This window comes from Ailuropoda melanoleuca, chromosome 7 (assembly GCF_002007445.2).
Source record: "Ailuropoda melanoleuca isolate Jingjing chromosome 7, ASM200744v2, whole genome shotgun sequence".
Lineage (NCBI taxonomy): Eukaryota > Metazoa > Chordata > Mammalia > Carnivora > Ursidae > Ailuropoda > Ailuropoda melanoleuca.
In genome coordinates this window covers 20,019,923-20,038,217 of record NC_048224.1, presented here as the reverse complement: position 1 = coordinate 20,038,217, position 18,295 = coordinate 20,019,923, and the positions used below count along the sequence as shown (strand labels likewise).

Below are 18,295 nucleotides of genomic sequence, written 5' to 3'. Positions count from 1 at the left end.
TAAGACTATAGGGGGCACCTGGGTGGCTCAGTTGGTTGAGGGGGCCAGCTCTTGATTTTAGCTCAGGTCGTGATCTTAGGGTCCTGGGATGTCAGGCTCTGAGCCCAGCAGGAGTCTGCTTCAGGATTCTTTCTCCCTCTGCCCCTCCCCTTGCTCTCTCATGCTCTCTCTCTCTCTAAAATAAATAAATAACTCTGAAAAAAAAAGTAACACAACGGGTATTGAGAACCTTTGAATTCAATTCTGTCTATATTTTTTGTGTTTGAATAACTACTATATCTAGGTCATTTCTGATTTCATAATTGAAAAAAGTCAAAACATAATTATCATTTACAAAAGGAAAATACCAGAAATAGATTATAGTATGTCTTGCCATGGGAATGGTTCTTTCTGTTATTATCTCAAGAAGGAGGTAGAGGGAAGACTCAAAATCATTCTTTTTAGCTGTTTTCCAGTTTTTACTAATTAACTGAATAATTTACATCAGAGAATATGTTTTGCTACCTTTAATTGAAAGACATCTTACTGTAGCTTTAATGAAAATTTACTTTTTTAAATTCCTGTATTTTTAAAATAATAAACACTGATCTGCTTTAATTAAGTTTTAATATAAAAATTCTTTGTATTATTTAACTGTATGATTTCCTATTATTAAACTTATTCAAAATAATTGAAAAATTTAACAGTATTCATAATTAACATAGTTCTGCAAGTCCTTACAAATTATCCTAAATATATGGCGATGTATAGAGTATGAACAAATTTCCCTAATGTTTTATTAATTTGAAATCATATTTCTGAGAACACAAAATATTGACTTATGACTATAGAATTATATCCATAGAAGTGAAACTATCTTATAAAAGTACCTGGCAAAGTGAATAATGATGTAAAGAAGAGTTTCAGGAAAGTAAATTAAAACCTCCTCAAGATCCCTAAGCAATATCCTATATTATTAAGAACTATGTAAAGAGCCTAAAAGATGACCTGTGAAAATTGAATCCAGACTTTGGTGATGACTCTCATTGAGAGATTATTTACAAGAAGAGAAAATTTAAAGCAAAGATTTGACAAGGCCATGGACCTGCCAGTAAGACATAGTCCAATGGATGTGAAACAGGCTCAGGAAAGGCCAGTGTAGTTGGGTTTCCATCAGCCCCTTTCCACTCCCATTTGTCACTTCCGGGGTTGGACTGATGTTCCAGTGTTCAGGTGACTGGGCAGCATCACTGAGAGAGACTGTCATGAATTCAGGGCTATTTCTTATGAAGGGTCACACCTCTCCTTTCCTGGGCAGCAGACAGGCTTAGGGATCAGTTGTTGCAGGAAAGGGCTGAATATAAACCTAACCACTGTGCTTAGACATTGGCAGCAGTGTCCCCTGAGGGTGACATGAGTCAGAGAACACTCATTACAGGGTCCGGAAGCCCAGGTCCTGCTCCCAGCTCTGCTCACTTTCAGTGACTCACTCAGTCCCTCTGAATCTCTACTTCCTGATGTGTTCAAATATGACTTGGGGCCAGATCATTTTATGGGTCCTTCTAGGATAAATTATTTTATGGGCGATTGAGTCATAAACTTTCACTGAGAAGAGCTTATTTCTCATGAGTCTACACTCTCCTTCCTAATCTTTACCTTAAATTTTTCTTTCAAAAGTTCTCCAGATACTACTTAGGCTAAACTATTAAAAGGAACACATTTTGGGAACAGTACTGCATATGATGTGGTACCTTCTGCAGAGATATGACTCCAGCTCAGGAGTGAATCCATCCAGTGTAGGTCTGACTCTCTATCCTTCCTGCTTTCTATTTTTCCCTTTCTCCACATCCCTTTTTTCTATCTGCCTTCTGTAGAAGGGCTGAGGCAGTGATAAGATACAGAGACTGTGCACAGCTAGTTGGAATGTCTACTGTGAAAACACCACTGGATGGAGTTAGATTCTGCTATCTTGCCTCTTGCCCAGAAGTAGAACTTAAAGGGGCTGGTTCTCACAATCATCTGGTTACCAGCCTTCCATCCACTTTGTCAGAAAAGGCAGTGATTGTAGAGAAAAGCAGCCTGAGTTAAGAACAAACCAAAAAATAAAAACAAAAACAAGAATAACTGAAAACAACCTTGAGTTTTGGATTCACAACCACAAAGTTTACACCCTGGCTCTGTTCTTTATTAGCGTAATAAAGAAGGGAGATCTGCGTTGAATTCTGAGTTCAGGTGTCTCCTTTTCTGTAGCATGAGAATCATGACCTCGTGAGTTCATTAATAGACAAGGTTAGGTTACCTGGCACACAGTTACCATGTTAGAGCGTGATAGAAATTCTCTTACGTACAATTTATATATGCAGGCAATAAAGGGAGATTCCTAGTGTATCTGAAACAGCAGTTTGTGATCTATGGTGTTTTTTTGTTTTTTTTTTTTTCCAGGGCAGCAGCTTGCCCTGTTTTCCTCCTCAGTCGTAGTCCCTCCCCAAGGCGTTTATTCAGTAAATACATAGTGAATAAGAGAACTGTTGAACAATATTGTTCAATATATATTTTCAGTATCTTATAAAAGGAACGATATCCATGTCAAAAGAAACTAGGGTTGATCCATGATTCAAAATGACTCCAGAGGCCCAGTTCTTAAATAATATACAATAATACCTCTGCTCTGGTATTAGAGAAACAAATTGAAGGATAAACACAAACGCTGTCAAAGGTGTTTGCCAAGATGAGTTGTAAGCTATAAGATATTAAAAGATAAAATGAATATTACTAAGAAAGCAGAAAAAAGGACAACTCAACAGGATTTGGTATGCACACTTTTCTTTTATACTTTTGTCCCCAAATCTACATTTAAATTGAGGTTATAAGGGTTATGACTCTGAGTATCTAACATCATTTTTTTGCTATAAGAGTATTAACATAGGTTTTTTTTTTTGTTTGTTTGTTTTTTTTTTTTTGTAAGGAGAAGGGTGGCAGTAATTTTCTAAAAAGTGTCAGCAGGACATTTTCATCGATTGTGCCTTAGGTTTAAAACAACAATTCAAAGAGATCAGAGCCAAAGTTAGAAGATGAATTATGTGGGAAACTGGGTTTTGAGATTTTCTTGGAGTAAAATCTAGTCACGAAGAACTATATTGCAGCCTTGATAATGGTGAAGAGATTCGTTTTTTAACTCAGAAATATTTTATCAGAACTTTTTCCTGAGAGTCATCGCATTTTTTTTATCTACTAATGATCAATCAAGACAAAAATGAAAGAGGATGAAACAACTTCCCAAGAATTTTTTTCAGATGTGTTAGTCATTTCTTAAATACCTTTGAATTGAGAAATAATAGCATGGGTATAATATTAAGATTTTCTTTAGATCCAGTGAACTGCCCAAACAAGTGAAACAGACTGCTATATATTATCCTAAGTCTGTGTTGTATAATTTTACAGATATCAGAGACCCATGTGCCCAAAGATGGATGATCTGTATTATGTTTTTTCAAATTCTTTCTTCTGTGCATTCATGGATTCATGCATTTATTCAGCTGATTTATTCAATAAGTTTTGATTGAGCTCTTCCTAAGCTAAGCACTGTTAGAGGCACCAAATTTGTGGTGGTAAGAATATAACCATGGTTCCTGTTCACCTTGAGTTGACATGCTTATGAGAAAGGCAAATATAATCAATGTAATTTCAGATAAATGCAATTATAACTTATATAATTATAGATAATTATAAATATAAATAAATATAATTTCACTGAGTAATGAGAGCTCACATTTATTGGTGCTTAATGGGCCAAACACTGTTCTGAATGTTTGCATGTAACTCGTTTAGCCCTTACCACCTTCCATTTGGGTAGATAGCACTGTATCTCATTTTATAAATAAGGAAACTGGAGCATAGCAAGGATAAACAACTTCTCCATTGGCATGAAGTCTAGCAAGTGGTGCATTGAAGATTCAAACTCAGTAAGTGTGGGTATAAATCTTGTGATCAAAACTGGTATATTATTCTGAAAGAAATGGCAGGGAAGGAAAACTTGAGGAAGTCATAATGAATTTCAGAGGGGACTCCCATTTAAAGTAAGGTAAATATTTGGAAGTGACATTAAAGCTGAAGGCTAAGGTGGAAAGGAAATAGCTGGGCAAAGAGTGGGGAGAGGATTGTTCTAACAGAGGAACAGCCCATGTCAGGGCCTTGAAATGAGGCTAAGCTTCTAGCATAGATGGAGTCTGTTGAGTGAGGGAGGGAAGGTTAGGAGGTAAGAGTGAAGAAGTCAACTGTGGCCCAAAGGGGAGGAGAAGAGAGAGAGGATGAGGGTGGGGGGAGAAAGAAAGAGGAAGAGGAAGGGAGAGGAAAAGAAATATAAAGTCTCTGAAGTCCAGAGGAAAGTCATTATTTATAGAGAGACATGATCTGATTGATATTTTAAGATAATTCTGGCTGGAATGTAGAAAATGAGTTGGAAGGGCAGGAGGGCAAGTAGAAAGACAGGAGACCATGAGAGTAATCCAGGGGATAGGTCATGGCTTGGATGGGATGTGGCAATGAAAGACATGAAGACAGATTCAGGGTGTAACTTAGGAAATGAGAGAGTCCAAGACAACAGTAGTTTGGGCTTTTGGGTTTGGATTTCTGACGTACAGTCCTACTACCTGACATTCTCACCATTGAGATTACTATCCTCAATTAATATATTTTCTCTCAAAAGCCTCAATTAAAATGTACTGATATTAACTGGGATCACATTGGCTTTTTTTCATTAGTTTATTACATGAAGTTTATTAAATAGAACAAGAATTTAATGAATATGAATTAAGCAGTTGTAAATGGAACACAGGTGACTAGGGCTCAACAGACTACCCGAGAGTGTTGGAAGATTGAGTTGAAGGTGAGGGATGGGAGGTGAGAACCCAATGAAGATGTGTACTGAAGTCTAGACTAGTCTACTTGGTAAGTGTGTTTGGAGCTGGAAATTCCAGCTGGGTTTTGCAGAAATGTCCATGCTCACATGAGTTTCTCAATTTATTCATTAATTCACTTTTATAATAAATATATATTGGATACTGGTTTACTACGTGTTTGGTACTCTACAAGACATTATGAATATTTGGTAGACTAGGTAGGAATGGCCATCCCTTTAGAAAGATTTAGCTCTATCACTTTTCATTAAGCTGTTTCTGCCACCCTATATGAACTTCTATAGTTTATTTATTTATGTATTTTGATTAAGTGTGGTTAAGATGGTTAAGGCACATTTTTGTGCATTACTGTTATCAGAATGCCAGTATTGTAGTCAGATATTTTTTGCTATTATTGCTAATAGCTCAAACTCTGGAGACATGCACCTTAATTTAATTGCCAGCTCTGTTAGTTACTTGGTTAGTCAATCTCTCTGTGCCTCAATTTTCCACCTTTCAATTGGGATAGAAATAGTATCATCTGATTGTTTTGAGAATTAAGTGAGCAAATATATGGGAAGTACTTAGAACAGTGCCTGGCAAATGGAAAACACTTGGTATATACTTATTATTATTATTTTAATGTATACAAGGCACAAAAATGATTTTATATGTATGTGTGTGTGTGATTTAGAGAGAGATTTTAAAGAGATATGTTTTAAGGCCAAATGAAATACATGGTTCACTTGCAAAAATTTGTAGCTAGATCTATTTCAACTTTTTAAAAGTTTAAGCACAATGAAACTTTTAACTTGATTGACCTAATAAAAAGATAGCAGTGTATTTTTTTTTTTTTTTTTTTTTTACTTTTGGGTTTTGAAAGATTAAAGCAAATAAAAATACTGGTATCTGTACCATGTACATCTCTAAGAAAGTCAAGAACAAAGGGAAATATAAGTCACCAAAGCAATCCAGAGTGAACTCCTCGTCATCCTTTTGGGAGCCACCAAACAAAGCAGTTTAAAATCAGGCCACTTAAAATAGAGAAGAATCAAAATCCCTTTTATTACTGTTCTTCTCTACTGAAGAATAGCTGATGTGCATTTTATACTAAAAAAGGATTTCATGTACCATACTTTCAAGATTGTCTTTTGGCATAGTCTAAGGCAACATGTTTGTAAGTGGAATCTCTATAGAGTGATTCTATCAAGTAATAATGTCATTATGCTTTTTTTAAAATTTGAAATATGTTTACTGTCAATATTAAAAAGTTCTAGTGAATGCCAGAGTCAGAATTACTCAGTGAATTTGTTTCTGTTCTCCTTCAATATTCCCTCTATTGCTTCAGAAAATAGTATTGCTAATTTACTATATCAGAATTATGAATTATATAGCTGAATTCTTAGTATTTGCATAATTCTTTTGTGATATTAGATTTAAGAATTATGTAGCTACTTTTGTTAAATTAGAATTAAGATCGAACGAATGGTATATTCTACTTTTTCTATCCTAATAAAAATGTAATGTTGAATAAATTTATGATTCCAGGGAATGTCATTTATATTATGTCAATTTGTTAAGAATATCATGTTATTAATTACGAAAGTTACTAAGCAAATTGAAAATATTGGATATTATATTTTTGTATAACTCTTAATAAACATTTTTAATATTGGTTAGAATTTAACATTAATTAGCAAAGTGGACAAAAGAAACAGAAAGTTTTTATTCAGAACTTCACTTTTATTTAATAACCCTGAAATCTTAATCATAAAACACTTAAAACATCCAGTTCTGGTCAACTTCACTCATTACAGTTTTCAAGTTTTATTAAGCACTGTTGCATTCAATTTAACATTTGTCCTAACCAGTCCCATGACCAAAGTTATCTGTAGTTGACACTTGGAGGTAATGTTACATAATGGAAAGGTCTGTGATCTTGAGAAAATTATTGTGTTACTTTCTAAACCTCAGTTCCATGTTTGTAAAAGGACAGTACTACCTAGCTCGGATGATTTATTTTATGATGAATATATTCAGTTTCGTTTTTAAACCATCATAATTAGGCTCATAGTAGGCAGGTTGTTTCACTTCTTCCTTCTAGTTTATGACCAAAAAGAAAAAAATCTAATAATATGAAGAGGATGCAGATGTCACATAACAATTCACAACTTTTGGTCTTTTCTGTGTATAACCCTTTCCCTAAAGCAGGATGGACCAGTTCTCTAAACCAAAATCTTGGCTCTCCAGCATGTTGATGGGATTCCAGGTTAGAGGCTGTAGACCACTTGGCAGCCCCTAAGGTGGTGCTGTTATTTGCCTTAAGGGAACATCCAAAAATTTAATTGCTCAGAACTTTTCACTGTGATAACATTGTTTTCTCCGTGTTAATGCCTTAGATGTGGTCTTCTGTGAAAGTTACAACAGTAAGAAATAGATCATTTTGGTCTATTTTCAAATGTGTGTATATATATAATTATTATTATTAAATACATCAATAATTAAGTTGTACAGAGCCCACAGACTATTTTATATAAGTATTAATAATAGTGAATAAGAAGATTCAGTTAAGTCAGAGATTTACTTCCCTTTTAGGAGAGGATGCATATACTATATATTTCCTTTGAAAAAATCTTCTCCCATTTCTCCCAGTTTGAGATAAAAAGATGGCCATCACTAGAAAATGTTCTGGGAGAGGAGACAAGAGTGGTAAAAATGTCTGCTCTTTCATTTAAAGCAAGGATTTTCAAAGTCTTCCCCCTAGAAATGTAAATTCATAACTAGAGAGTATATATACCTAGAAATACTCACAGTGTAAGTATTTATTTTCCCTCTAAAATAGCATTGAAGGTCCAAGAAGACTGTTATTTTTTATTTTTGTTTCCAAATACTCTCTAGCACACCAGCATAAACTAAAGGGTATGCTTATCCCAGTTTGAATCAATTTAAAATATTGCTTATCCTTGGAGATTATTATACTTATCTCAAAAAGTAAATAAAACAACAATTATTCTTCTATAAATTACATTTGCATATATCTAACCTTGAAGTTAAAGTCACTTGTATGAATCAGCATTAAATCTGCCCTGGTTGTATCTTAACCATATTAATCCCTCTGAAATTATTGCTTCAGCATGTTCATTGAGCGTCTTTAACATGTTTTTTCTTTCTTCACTATTATATCCTCCTCTGAGTAAGATGTTCTCTCATATTGTAGACAATAATAGCAGTAGAGCTGCCCTTCAATCCCTCACTGAATTCTAGGGACTGGGGTAACTGCATTGTGTTTTAATCTCCCCCCCTCCCCGAATCCAGGGCTGTACTTAGAGTCATTATTGGATCAGTACTGTATATCCGTTTGGGATTCAGCTGCAGTATATAATCATCTAATTATAGAAAGACACTAGAAATGAGGGAGACAATCTCATGCAGTGAAGAGGGAATGGACTTGGAAGCCAGAAAGCCTGGAATATTGTTTTATTTCCATCAGTAATTAATCACATGATCTTGGTAGTGAAGGAAGCAAGGTAATTTTTGTAGACTTAACATCAAAAATTTTGTGTATATTTTATGAACTATTTCCAGGTTGACTCTCGGGGGTTTTTTGTTTGTTTGTTTTTGTTTTGTTTTGCTTTTAGGTACACTGCCTGCCTTAGGTGTGATTTTTATTGAATGTCCTAAGCAGGTGGGCTATTTTATTTTATACACAAATGAGCTTTCTTTTGTCTACTAGATGCTTGCAAATACACATTCATCAATTCCTCATGTTTTGTGTTCTGGACATTATCACTAATCTCAAATTGTGTGCCTCAATCAAAATGTCGAGGGTATATTTCCTCAAATTCTTTGTTTTGAATTTTGTCCCCAGCTCAGTGGAGCCATTACCACCAATTCTTATGAAACTGATTTTTTTATATTCTCCTTCTTCTTTCTCTGAACAATATATTCTATTACTAATACTCTTCTGCTGTTTTCCAAATCGTTGTGGTATGAAGGATCTCCCTAGATTGAAATGAGTGAGTCTCATGATCTGGGACCACATCTGGGCCTACCTTCTACTCTTATATGTTACCATTAGGTATAGGAAGTGATGCCCTGTTATTGTAATCATTGATTTCGTTTTTAGGAATCATGCCTGCGTTTCTTTCCTCCAATGTTCCATTAATAACTTAGCAAACTCTGAAGGAATTTCTACTTAATCAATTGTACTCCTTCGACTCCTACCCCCCTCCCCAAAGAATACCCCACAGGCACATACACTTTTATGGGTTTTATCAACATATTTCCCCCACCTTCTTTCTCCATTACCTTTCCTGTCCTACCTTTATTTTCTTCTATTTAGCAAAACAGTCTCTCTCTGATCCTTATATCTAGTGGCTTCTTTTGCATTCATACCATTTACTTTACCATCATAGCTTGTTTTTCATCTCCCTCAAACAGTATTTGTTCTTAATTAAAATTATCTTCTTCCAGAAAAATTAGGGAATTCCAGTGTGTGGGTTGAAAAGATAATACACATTCCTTCTTCCTTAAAGATGTCATAGATTTAATCTTTGAATATAATCATAAGCAAAAGGACTTGTGAGGTTCTAGGATCATCCCCCCAATCCACTGGAATTCTAAAAGGCAAGTTTCAGGTAACTAGATAGTGGATTTTTTTTTTGTAATTTTCATAATACATATACATTTTAATTATTCAATAAATACTTTAGACATCAAAAAATTTTAAAGATTCAGAACTTAAAATTTATAATTAGTTTGATGGGCTCCTGGGTGGCTCAGTCAGTTGAGTGTCAGACTCTTGATATCGGCTCAGGTCATGATCTCAGGGTCATGAGTTTGAGCCCCATATGAGGCTCCTCACTCAGCGGGGAGCCTGCTTGAGATTCCCTCGCTCCCATTGCCCTTCGGCTACTCTTCTTTCTCTCTCTCTCTCTCTCTCTCTCTCAAATACATAAATAAATCTTAAAAAAAATTATAATTAGTTGGAAAGAGCACATTATTTTATGGAGCAAGCAAGTTCTGACTTAGGATTTTTATGCCGAGACATATCACGTATAAGACAATGGCTACTCTCTGCAAAGTGTGACACTGTATATGTCTTGTTGATTAAATGAGATGGACGTACAAAAGCACCTATAATGGCACTTGTCACAATGAGCATTCAATAAAAGTTCAGGGTGGTTTACTGTAGAATTATAAATAACAAAATAAAAACAAGGCAAACAATTGTCAATACAGAGTTAGAAGATGATGAGGTATTGGATTAGTTGATGTGTTCTCTGGAAAGTAGAATAGTTCTGCAAAATGTCTAGAAATTGGTAAATGTAGTGCAGTGATTCCTGGTATTTCATTATTTTTCTGGCTAGTATACCACTATTCTGAACTTTAGAACAGTCTCTTTCCTGCCAAAAGTGGTCAACGCTTTCCTTCACAGTTTGTTTCTCCCTAATGTAAATGTAGCTTCCAATATATTTCTAGAATTTAATGGGACATACTCTTCACTGTACAGAATTTATTTGGCTGGAAAGATACCTTTTCTTCAAAGTGAGTTCTAATACCCAATAACTGACAAAAGACGCAGAAAAGCACATAATGAGATATCTACTTTATCTCTCTGTCCTTTTTATCTCTTCACCTATCTACCCATCTCTGTTAAATAGAAATATGTATTTATGTAAATATATAAATATTTAATATCTATAGATATTATATATTATATCTATAGATTTTGAATATGTATATCTAGTTTCCAATAGTAGTCTTCAGGAAAATTGAGTTGGTAATGTAATTTGCATGAATTCAGCCCTTAATTAACAGTTCTTTTGAATCACTCTTGCAATGGATTAAGAAGATGCTCATTTTTTTTCTGTTCTAACCTGCTACAGGTACCTTGACAAAATTATACTTCTCAGTGAGGAGCACCATTTTCCCACCACCTCTGTTCCTACCCTGGTATTCTTTGTCACCTACGGGATTCTAGATTTTAAGAAAGAGTTTGGAGGGTAAAGGGCAGATGTCCATGGTGCTGATTCTATGGCAAAATGGAGAAGTAACACTGGACAGCAGCAAAGTGCCTATATATATTTGCCTATCACTTCATTTCTCTTTTAGCAAGTAGATGGGTGAAAATATGATTAAAAACTTCCATCTACAAATAATTGAGACAGGTTGTGAAAGTTTGAGTTACTATTTTTTTACTGTCTATAGTGTATATTATCTAGAAGCAGAATTCACTTAAATGCTTACGTATTGCTTATCAACTTATCAAATGAATGACAGTCATTTCTCACATTCTATGAATCTTTTCCAGGAAAATTATGAAACATGAAATAAGAATACTTGCTAAAATCTAGTAAAGAAGTCAGTGGGAAAAAATAAACAATGGAGCTGATACCCACTACTACTTAAAACAGTGTTATGACTAGAAAAATATTTATGTTGGTAATGTGTATATAATAAGAAAACATTTAAATTACAAATATTTTACTTTTCATAGTATACAGCCTCTCCCAGTAAAATAGCATGCGATTGAGTGGTTTTATTTTATTTTCTTGTGTGGTGTGTTATGATCTGGTATCTATTTTTGTGTCTTAGAAGTTCCAGATGACATAATTTTCATCACTATATTGTGCATTTAAGGCTATAAGAACAGATATATGTAGGGAGGTACTTTTTAAAGGCATTGTAGAGTGATTATAAACATTTCATAGCTGATCAGTATCATTTAACTAAGACATATATTGTTCTAAATGCACTCTTTCACCTTCCTTGTATTTATAGAAATTGAAGAGTACCACAGGAAGGCTGTATCGCTGTATCATGTGCTGCTTGTGCTTCTAAAGTGTCCGGTGGACTTTTAATCATATGAGGTAAATACTAAATTTATTTTAATTATATTTTCAGGATGAAATGAAATACCATTTTGTGTTTTCAGACTTTTTTCTTTATAACAAGAAGGAAATTAATTTTCTTTTATTTAATCATGCATTTAATTAAGTAGTTCCCCTGGTTTGTGAGCCCCAAAGTGACTGGGGGAAGTAATGGCATATTAAAAATTGACTGTTAGACTTACACATTTTTCTTTGTAAAACTATTGTCTATGATATATGTGATATGTTTCCAATAGTCTGTATACCATTTTTATTTGCTTAAAGTAATGTTTGTCCTTTTAAACACTATGGCAGCAGAGTTCAATGTTCTAGTTCAAATTTATACATGAAGCATAATGTTGAGACATTTTATTAGTACTATGACATAGGTTACAATATTGGAGGTATATCACTATTAATTTGAAGTGGAAAGTGAGTTACTTCTGGGCTTTTTTTTTTTTTTTTTTTTAGTTTTGGCAGGCATAACATTGAACTCTGTATTAAAAAAAAAATACACCTAAAAGAATAGAGACTACCTCATAGCCTTTTAGGGGCCTTTTTTTCCTTTGAAAAGACTTACTAGTTTTTCTGTCTCCTCTTTCTCTGCTGGTGGTAATTGATTGACCAAACATCACAACAGGTTTTTTATTTTTTATTTTTTATTTTTTATTTTTTTTTGTTTTAGTTATCAGAGAGTAAATTGAGACATTGGCAATCTCTGCTTTCTGTTCACCACCTAACATTACAGAGAGCAGAATAGGAATTGAGGGATGCCCAGAAAAATAAGTCTTGGCTAGTATCTGTTAAGAAAGCCTTCATTTAATGCAACTAGAGGGGGACATATGGGACTGCTTGCATATGTCCTCATGAAGACCAAAAGTGAAGCAAAGAACATTTTCTTCTGAAAAACAGGTGTCCTATAAAAGAAGTAGGCCTGCTTCCAGCACTCCTTCACAAGTCTGTCAGACAAACAATAATGGCAAGGAAAGAATACCTTTGTTTGTGAAGAATCTACCCAGGTATTAATGGTGGACACACACATACACACACACATCTGGGATGTTGTTTTGGGGCCCATAGGAAACTGACACTTTTCATGCACAGAAATACATATTTAAATGAAAAAAGGAAGTATATTTCAAGGAGCAATAGAAGAAAAATTGAACAGGCACAAAATATACTGAATTGGTGAGATTTTTCTTTTAAACAATATAGGCATCATTGATCAAATTTAAATCATGAACTGCATGATGAGGCATATGGCTCACATTTTGTGAGGATCTCAATTATATTGACTTAGATGAGATAATAGGGAAGGAACGGACAGTAATGCAAAGAGAATTAGGGGAAACTGCTCATCTGCTCAGCACAGAAGTGTCTATCATTCATAGGGCTCTTCCAATCAAAAGGAACATTCAATGGTACTTAAAATATAAATTTAACGTGATTTGAGGACACTGTGAAATATAATTGCTTCTTTGAATATTTCTTAGTATACTTTCGTAGTTATTTTAGCCAGTTTAAGTAACCCTGATAAATTAACCTATATCTTCCACTTGAATTTTTGTGAAGTTCTACAATCTATCCCTGATTGTGAACCCAGAGAACACTGCTGTCTTCAGATGTAGCTACATAGTAGACAGAGAGTGATTTTATTTTTATCAGCAAAAAATATAATACACACTATTAATTTATTTTAAAACTTAATATTTTATTTGATTTTGATGGGATTTTTAAGAAACATCAAAGCCATATGGAAACTTTTATTTTAACAAAAATTTTAAGTATAAAACAGAAGAAGAATGAAAGGACAGATCTTGTTTCCCTAAGTTGTTGTTCTAGCAATTAAGCTCATTTTTACTTCCATTTTCAGTCCCCCCTTATCCCCCCAACACTGGCTTCTTCTCCTTTGCACACAGTCAAGTCTTCATCTGAAGTGACAAAGAGAGATTTTAACATTGCCCTCCCCACTTCCACAGGTATTGAACTATTTATCCATTCTTTATTGCTATTCTTTATTTCCTCAAAATCTTTGGTGAGGTTTTAAAATTTATTTTCTCCATTCTAAAGGCATCAGAATATTTTTTTTTTAAATCAGTTTTAGGTAAGAGCGAGGGAAATTGAGAAGGTAATGGAGACATTTTTGTTGTTCAAAAAAAAGTCATAGATTCAAGTTTAGAAGTTAAGTGTCACCAGTGTGATGACAGTTTGTAATTAGAACGTGGATGACATAGAGAGGGAGAAAAACCATGAGACTCTTAACTATTGGAAGCAAACTGAAAGTTGCTGGAGGGGAGGTGGGTGGGGGGATGGGGTAATTGGGTGATGGGCATTAAGGAGGACACATGATATGATGAGCACTGGGTGTTATACACAACTGATAAATTATTGAACTGAACACTACATCTGAAAAAAAATGTGGATGACATTAACATGTATTGAACAGAGAGGGTGCCATAAACTAGGTCATCACTCTGAGTAGAACACCCCCAAAATACTGTGACCTGAGTCTGCAAGTTGAAGAAGGGCATTGATGAACCTGAGGATAACTGTCCAGAGCAAGCATGATAATGAGGGAATTCGAAAATTTGAAAGAATTATGTAAGCCTTGTTTTGAGAAGAAAAGACTAACAAGTGTTAGAGATGATAAATTTCTGTGAACATTTGAATCAATGTCAGATGGACGGGAGGTTAGTATTTACAGCTGTGACTCTGAAGGAGGTCCTGAGATATTTGGGTCTACTGTGACCCAACATGGGAAAGATTTTTAAAATAATATTAAATGGGATTCATTTAAATAAACAAAACAAACAAAAACTGTAAAAAAAAAAAAAAAGTAGAATTTTCCCCCAAAAAGAATGGGCTGCTGTAAACAGGGTTAACAGTCCTGCTTCTAGAGATGTCACCTGAAGATGGCTGGCTGACCAGCTGGGGATTCATGTACTAATCAGTGTTCAAAAAGATGACAGTTTGCATTGCATTTCATTATTCTATCATTCTTTGATGGTCTTTTACGTGGAGAAATATCCTTTACATAGATCATCAGTATTTAATACTAAGTGATACTTTCTTTATGCCTTATGTTTTCTTGATTTAAGATAATTTTTGTATATAAAGAAATTTTATTTAGAAAAATGCTGGAATGCTATTTTAATTCTATCACTAAGTAGGATATGGATTTGAAGTCAACAGTTTACTCTGTTTTAGTTCATCTATAAAATAAGAAAACCTAAGCAAATGACCCCAAGATTCTTACTAGCTCCAAAAATCTATGAACTTTATCTATCTGACAGAAGTTGCAAATAGTGTGGCAGAATGTTTTTAGTGGTTACAGTCTCAGGCACTGTGCAGTGTTCCTCTGCCTCTGTCACTTTGGTAATTTACATGAGGTCTCTGGGGCTTAGTTCACTAGTCTGTAAAAAGAGAATGTGACCTTCAGCTCAGGGCGTGATCCCAGCGTTATGGGATCGAGCCCCACATCAGGCTCCTCTGCTATGAGCCTGCTTCTTCCTCTCCCACTCCCCTGCTTGTGTCCCCCCTCTCACTGGCTGTCTCTATCTCTGTCAAATAAATAAATAAAATCTTTAAAAAAAAAAGAGAATGTGAAACTACTGCTTGTGGTGTGATATTGTCATGGATGCTCACGTACTAATGATGGTAAGAATGAATGGCTTAAAATCAGCCATTACAAACAACATGCTTTTCCAATTCACTGACCTTGAATTAGAGCCCAACAATTATGTAGTTACCTAGGAGCTCATTTTACAATTAAAGTTAAATATTTTATAGGTATTTTATTTATTATTGTTTGATGATTTTGGATTATGACTCGGATAAGATGTTAGCCTCTCAGTTAGACTTCTGTTCACATATTGGATAAAACCAGAGTTGTTGTTGTTGTTTTCTGAGGAAGTTTAGACATTGGCTATAGATAATGCCTTTTCTACTTGTCTGTAAAGGTATAATGTCAGCTGGTTCAAGTTTAAGTGTTCTGGTTAGGTGTCTCAGCTCCTGAGAAGATGCCAAAATAATGCATGTTTTAAAACCCATGGATAAATGTTTGTGGTCTGTTACTTACCATACAATAGATGCATCATGATTTCTGCCAACCAATATCAATCGGCAAAGTAGTGACAAGAAATAATATTGAGGGAAGATTGCCCAAATGACATGAATCCTTTTCATTCATCAGTATAGCTTAAATTTTATCAATGGATTAAACAAGACTATTAAAATCTTTGTATTTATTCTGTAGAAGTGCTTTCACTGAACCACAGCTTGAATCAATGCGATTGACTTACACTGATTTGTGTTATAGATGCTAGAAACTCATCCTTGCATTTACGGCAGCAATGTCATTCATGGTGTAGTTTTCTTCATTCTTTATGAAGTTTCTCCATTGGGAAGATCGTGGGACACACTTCCAGTCTCAGCACTCCAAATACAGGGCTTCTCTTGGAAAATTATTTTTAACTATGATTCCAGTAGAACATGTAATAGATTTCTTTGCAGGTGTGTATAGGGTACTAGGAAACTCAAAACCAAATCTGTTGCACATGTCTGGCAAGTAAACAGAGTCCAATGGCATATATAGTAGTGAAGCATAGCTGCAATGGGATCAGTCTAGGCATGGATCTCATCTCTTAAATGGCTCTAGGGTAGATTTGGTCAGGTTGAGACCCCATTTTTCTTTTCAGGGTTTATATTATGGCAGTGTTGTGAAGATTGAAAAAAAGATAACACTTAAAATATTAATACCCATTCTTGGTAAATATAAGCTATGATCAGTACTAAAAGAGATTCCCAAGAAAATAGTTCTTTTTCCACCACCTCTCTTGACACATCAAAACACATATTCGTGCATGTATCCATTCAATAAACATTTATGGAGCGCCTTTTATGTTCATTTATTACTTACATGTATATGAGTAAATAATACAGATGAGATCCTTATTGTCATTGAACTTACGTTCTAAATGGGTGGTGTCGATATAGAGCCCATTAACAATAAAAATATGTAAAAGAAAGCATGCAGTAATAAGAAGGGCTAAAATCAGTTGAGAGCCTGAAGATCTACTTGGAATTGTGTTGTTAGGAAAGGCTTTAACAACGGAGGTGACATTTTAAGTAGGGACCTGAGTGATAAGAAGGAGCCACCTACCTGTGCAATATCTGCAGGAAGAGCTTTCAGAGAGGAGGAAGATTGAATTCCCAGTAAGAGGAGATAACCCTCTGATTGGAGAGATTCCAGGGTGTTGTGGGATAATCATCCAATGATATTTATGCACATAGGATCCAGTCTGTCTTCTCTTCCTTTCAAACTGAAAGGCTAAAGCCCTTCTACATGGAGGGCTCAGCCATCTTTCTTACTAACACGCTCTTCTCCTTTTTATCTTATTTCCAATGGTGAGCTGACCCAGGGCTTACCTCCTGGGTAGCTCCCTCTGACCTAAATTTTCCTTGAAAACATCCATTCAGATCAATATAAATGATCAGCCCAATGATTTGGGCTCAAATTTGGAGTCAGGTAGCAGAGATCTCTCGGGCTTCTAACCCAGGTCCTGGTTCCAGCCCAGGTGACCATCGTTCTCCGTATTAACATTTAGGTCCCAAAGACTATTAATAAGAAAGAGGAACTTTGCCCTCCTTTACCATTGTTCCTTGCCAGAAGCTCCCTTAGGAGTGACACAAGAGCAGTACTGTTTTCTGAGAAAGGAGTCCAACAGATCGGGATTCCCCCAGACATAAGCTACTTGATTTCAAGTAGGTACCAACCTTATCCCTGGCATTATTTTATCTGTTTGGTTTTAAATTTTTTCCTCATTTATTTTGCTCTTACACCAAAACAACTTAGTTAGCTGTCTCAAATCCTTTTAGGAATAAAACAGGACACGATACACTCTCTTAATATAATATGTTTTATTTCTTATTCCTATTTACCAAATATCTCGTATTACCTATTGATTGTCTCTTTGCATCTGTGAATATCACAGTCTCATCCCTCTGAATAAGGGACTTAAATACCTCAGGCATTCTTAAGCTTACCAGTTCAGATATCTCAGATTGATTCTCCTGGGGTTACTGGTCCACTTTTTGTGCTTCTGTCAACCTTATCCTGGTCCGCATGCATTCCTTGAGCGGGGTAGTTGATCATTTCATGACTCAACAGTTATCTTCAATGCATTGCAGACAGGGGGAGGGAAAGGACCTAAAATGAAGAATAACCTTTTAAAATGTTTTATGTGTTTTTTCTATGCCCATGTGTATTTTCAGTGATCACCATTTTATTCAAAGAAGTGAAAGTGTTATTAATATGTACATTGAATTGTCTTAGCATTTGCTGCATGCCATTCCCACAGGCATGAGGGATAACTAATCAAAATACAACTGCAGCTCAACATGCCTGCAGCATGATCTGTTTGTCACCAGAAAGGAGGCTTGAAATGAATTTTAGTTCCTTTTCTTTTTTTTTTTTCAATCTGACAGATATAATTCCTGTCCTATGTTTAGCTCCTCATCTTCCCAGGTTATAGAAAATAATAGGAAAAA

At 35.0% G+C, this 18,295-nt stretch overlaps 1 protein-coding gene across 2 annotated transcripts in view; it reads left to right on the top strand.

Annotated features, from left to right (window-relative positions):
* LINGO2 (leucine rich repeat and Ig domain containing 2) overlaps nt 1-18,295 on the top strand; it is a 1,137,445-nt gene that overhangs the window by 451,986 nt on the left and 667,164 nt on the right. Inside the window, exon 2 of one of the 2 annotated variants that reach the window (XM_034663995.1) lies at nt 11,658-11,746. The gene's annotated coding sequence lies outside the window, so the exon portion shown is untranslated. Of the gene's footprint in view, nt 1-11,657; nt 11,747-18,295 lie in introns of those variants that run through there. The other variant, XM_034663996.1, reaches the window with a different exon arrangement.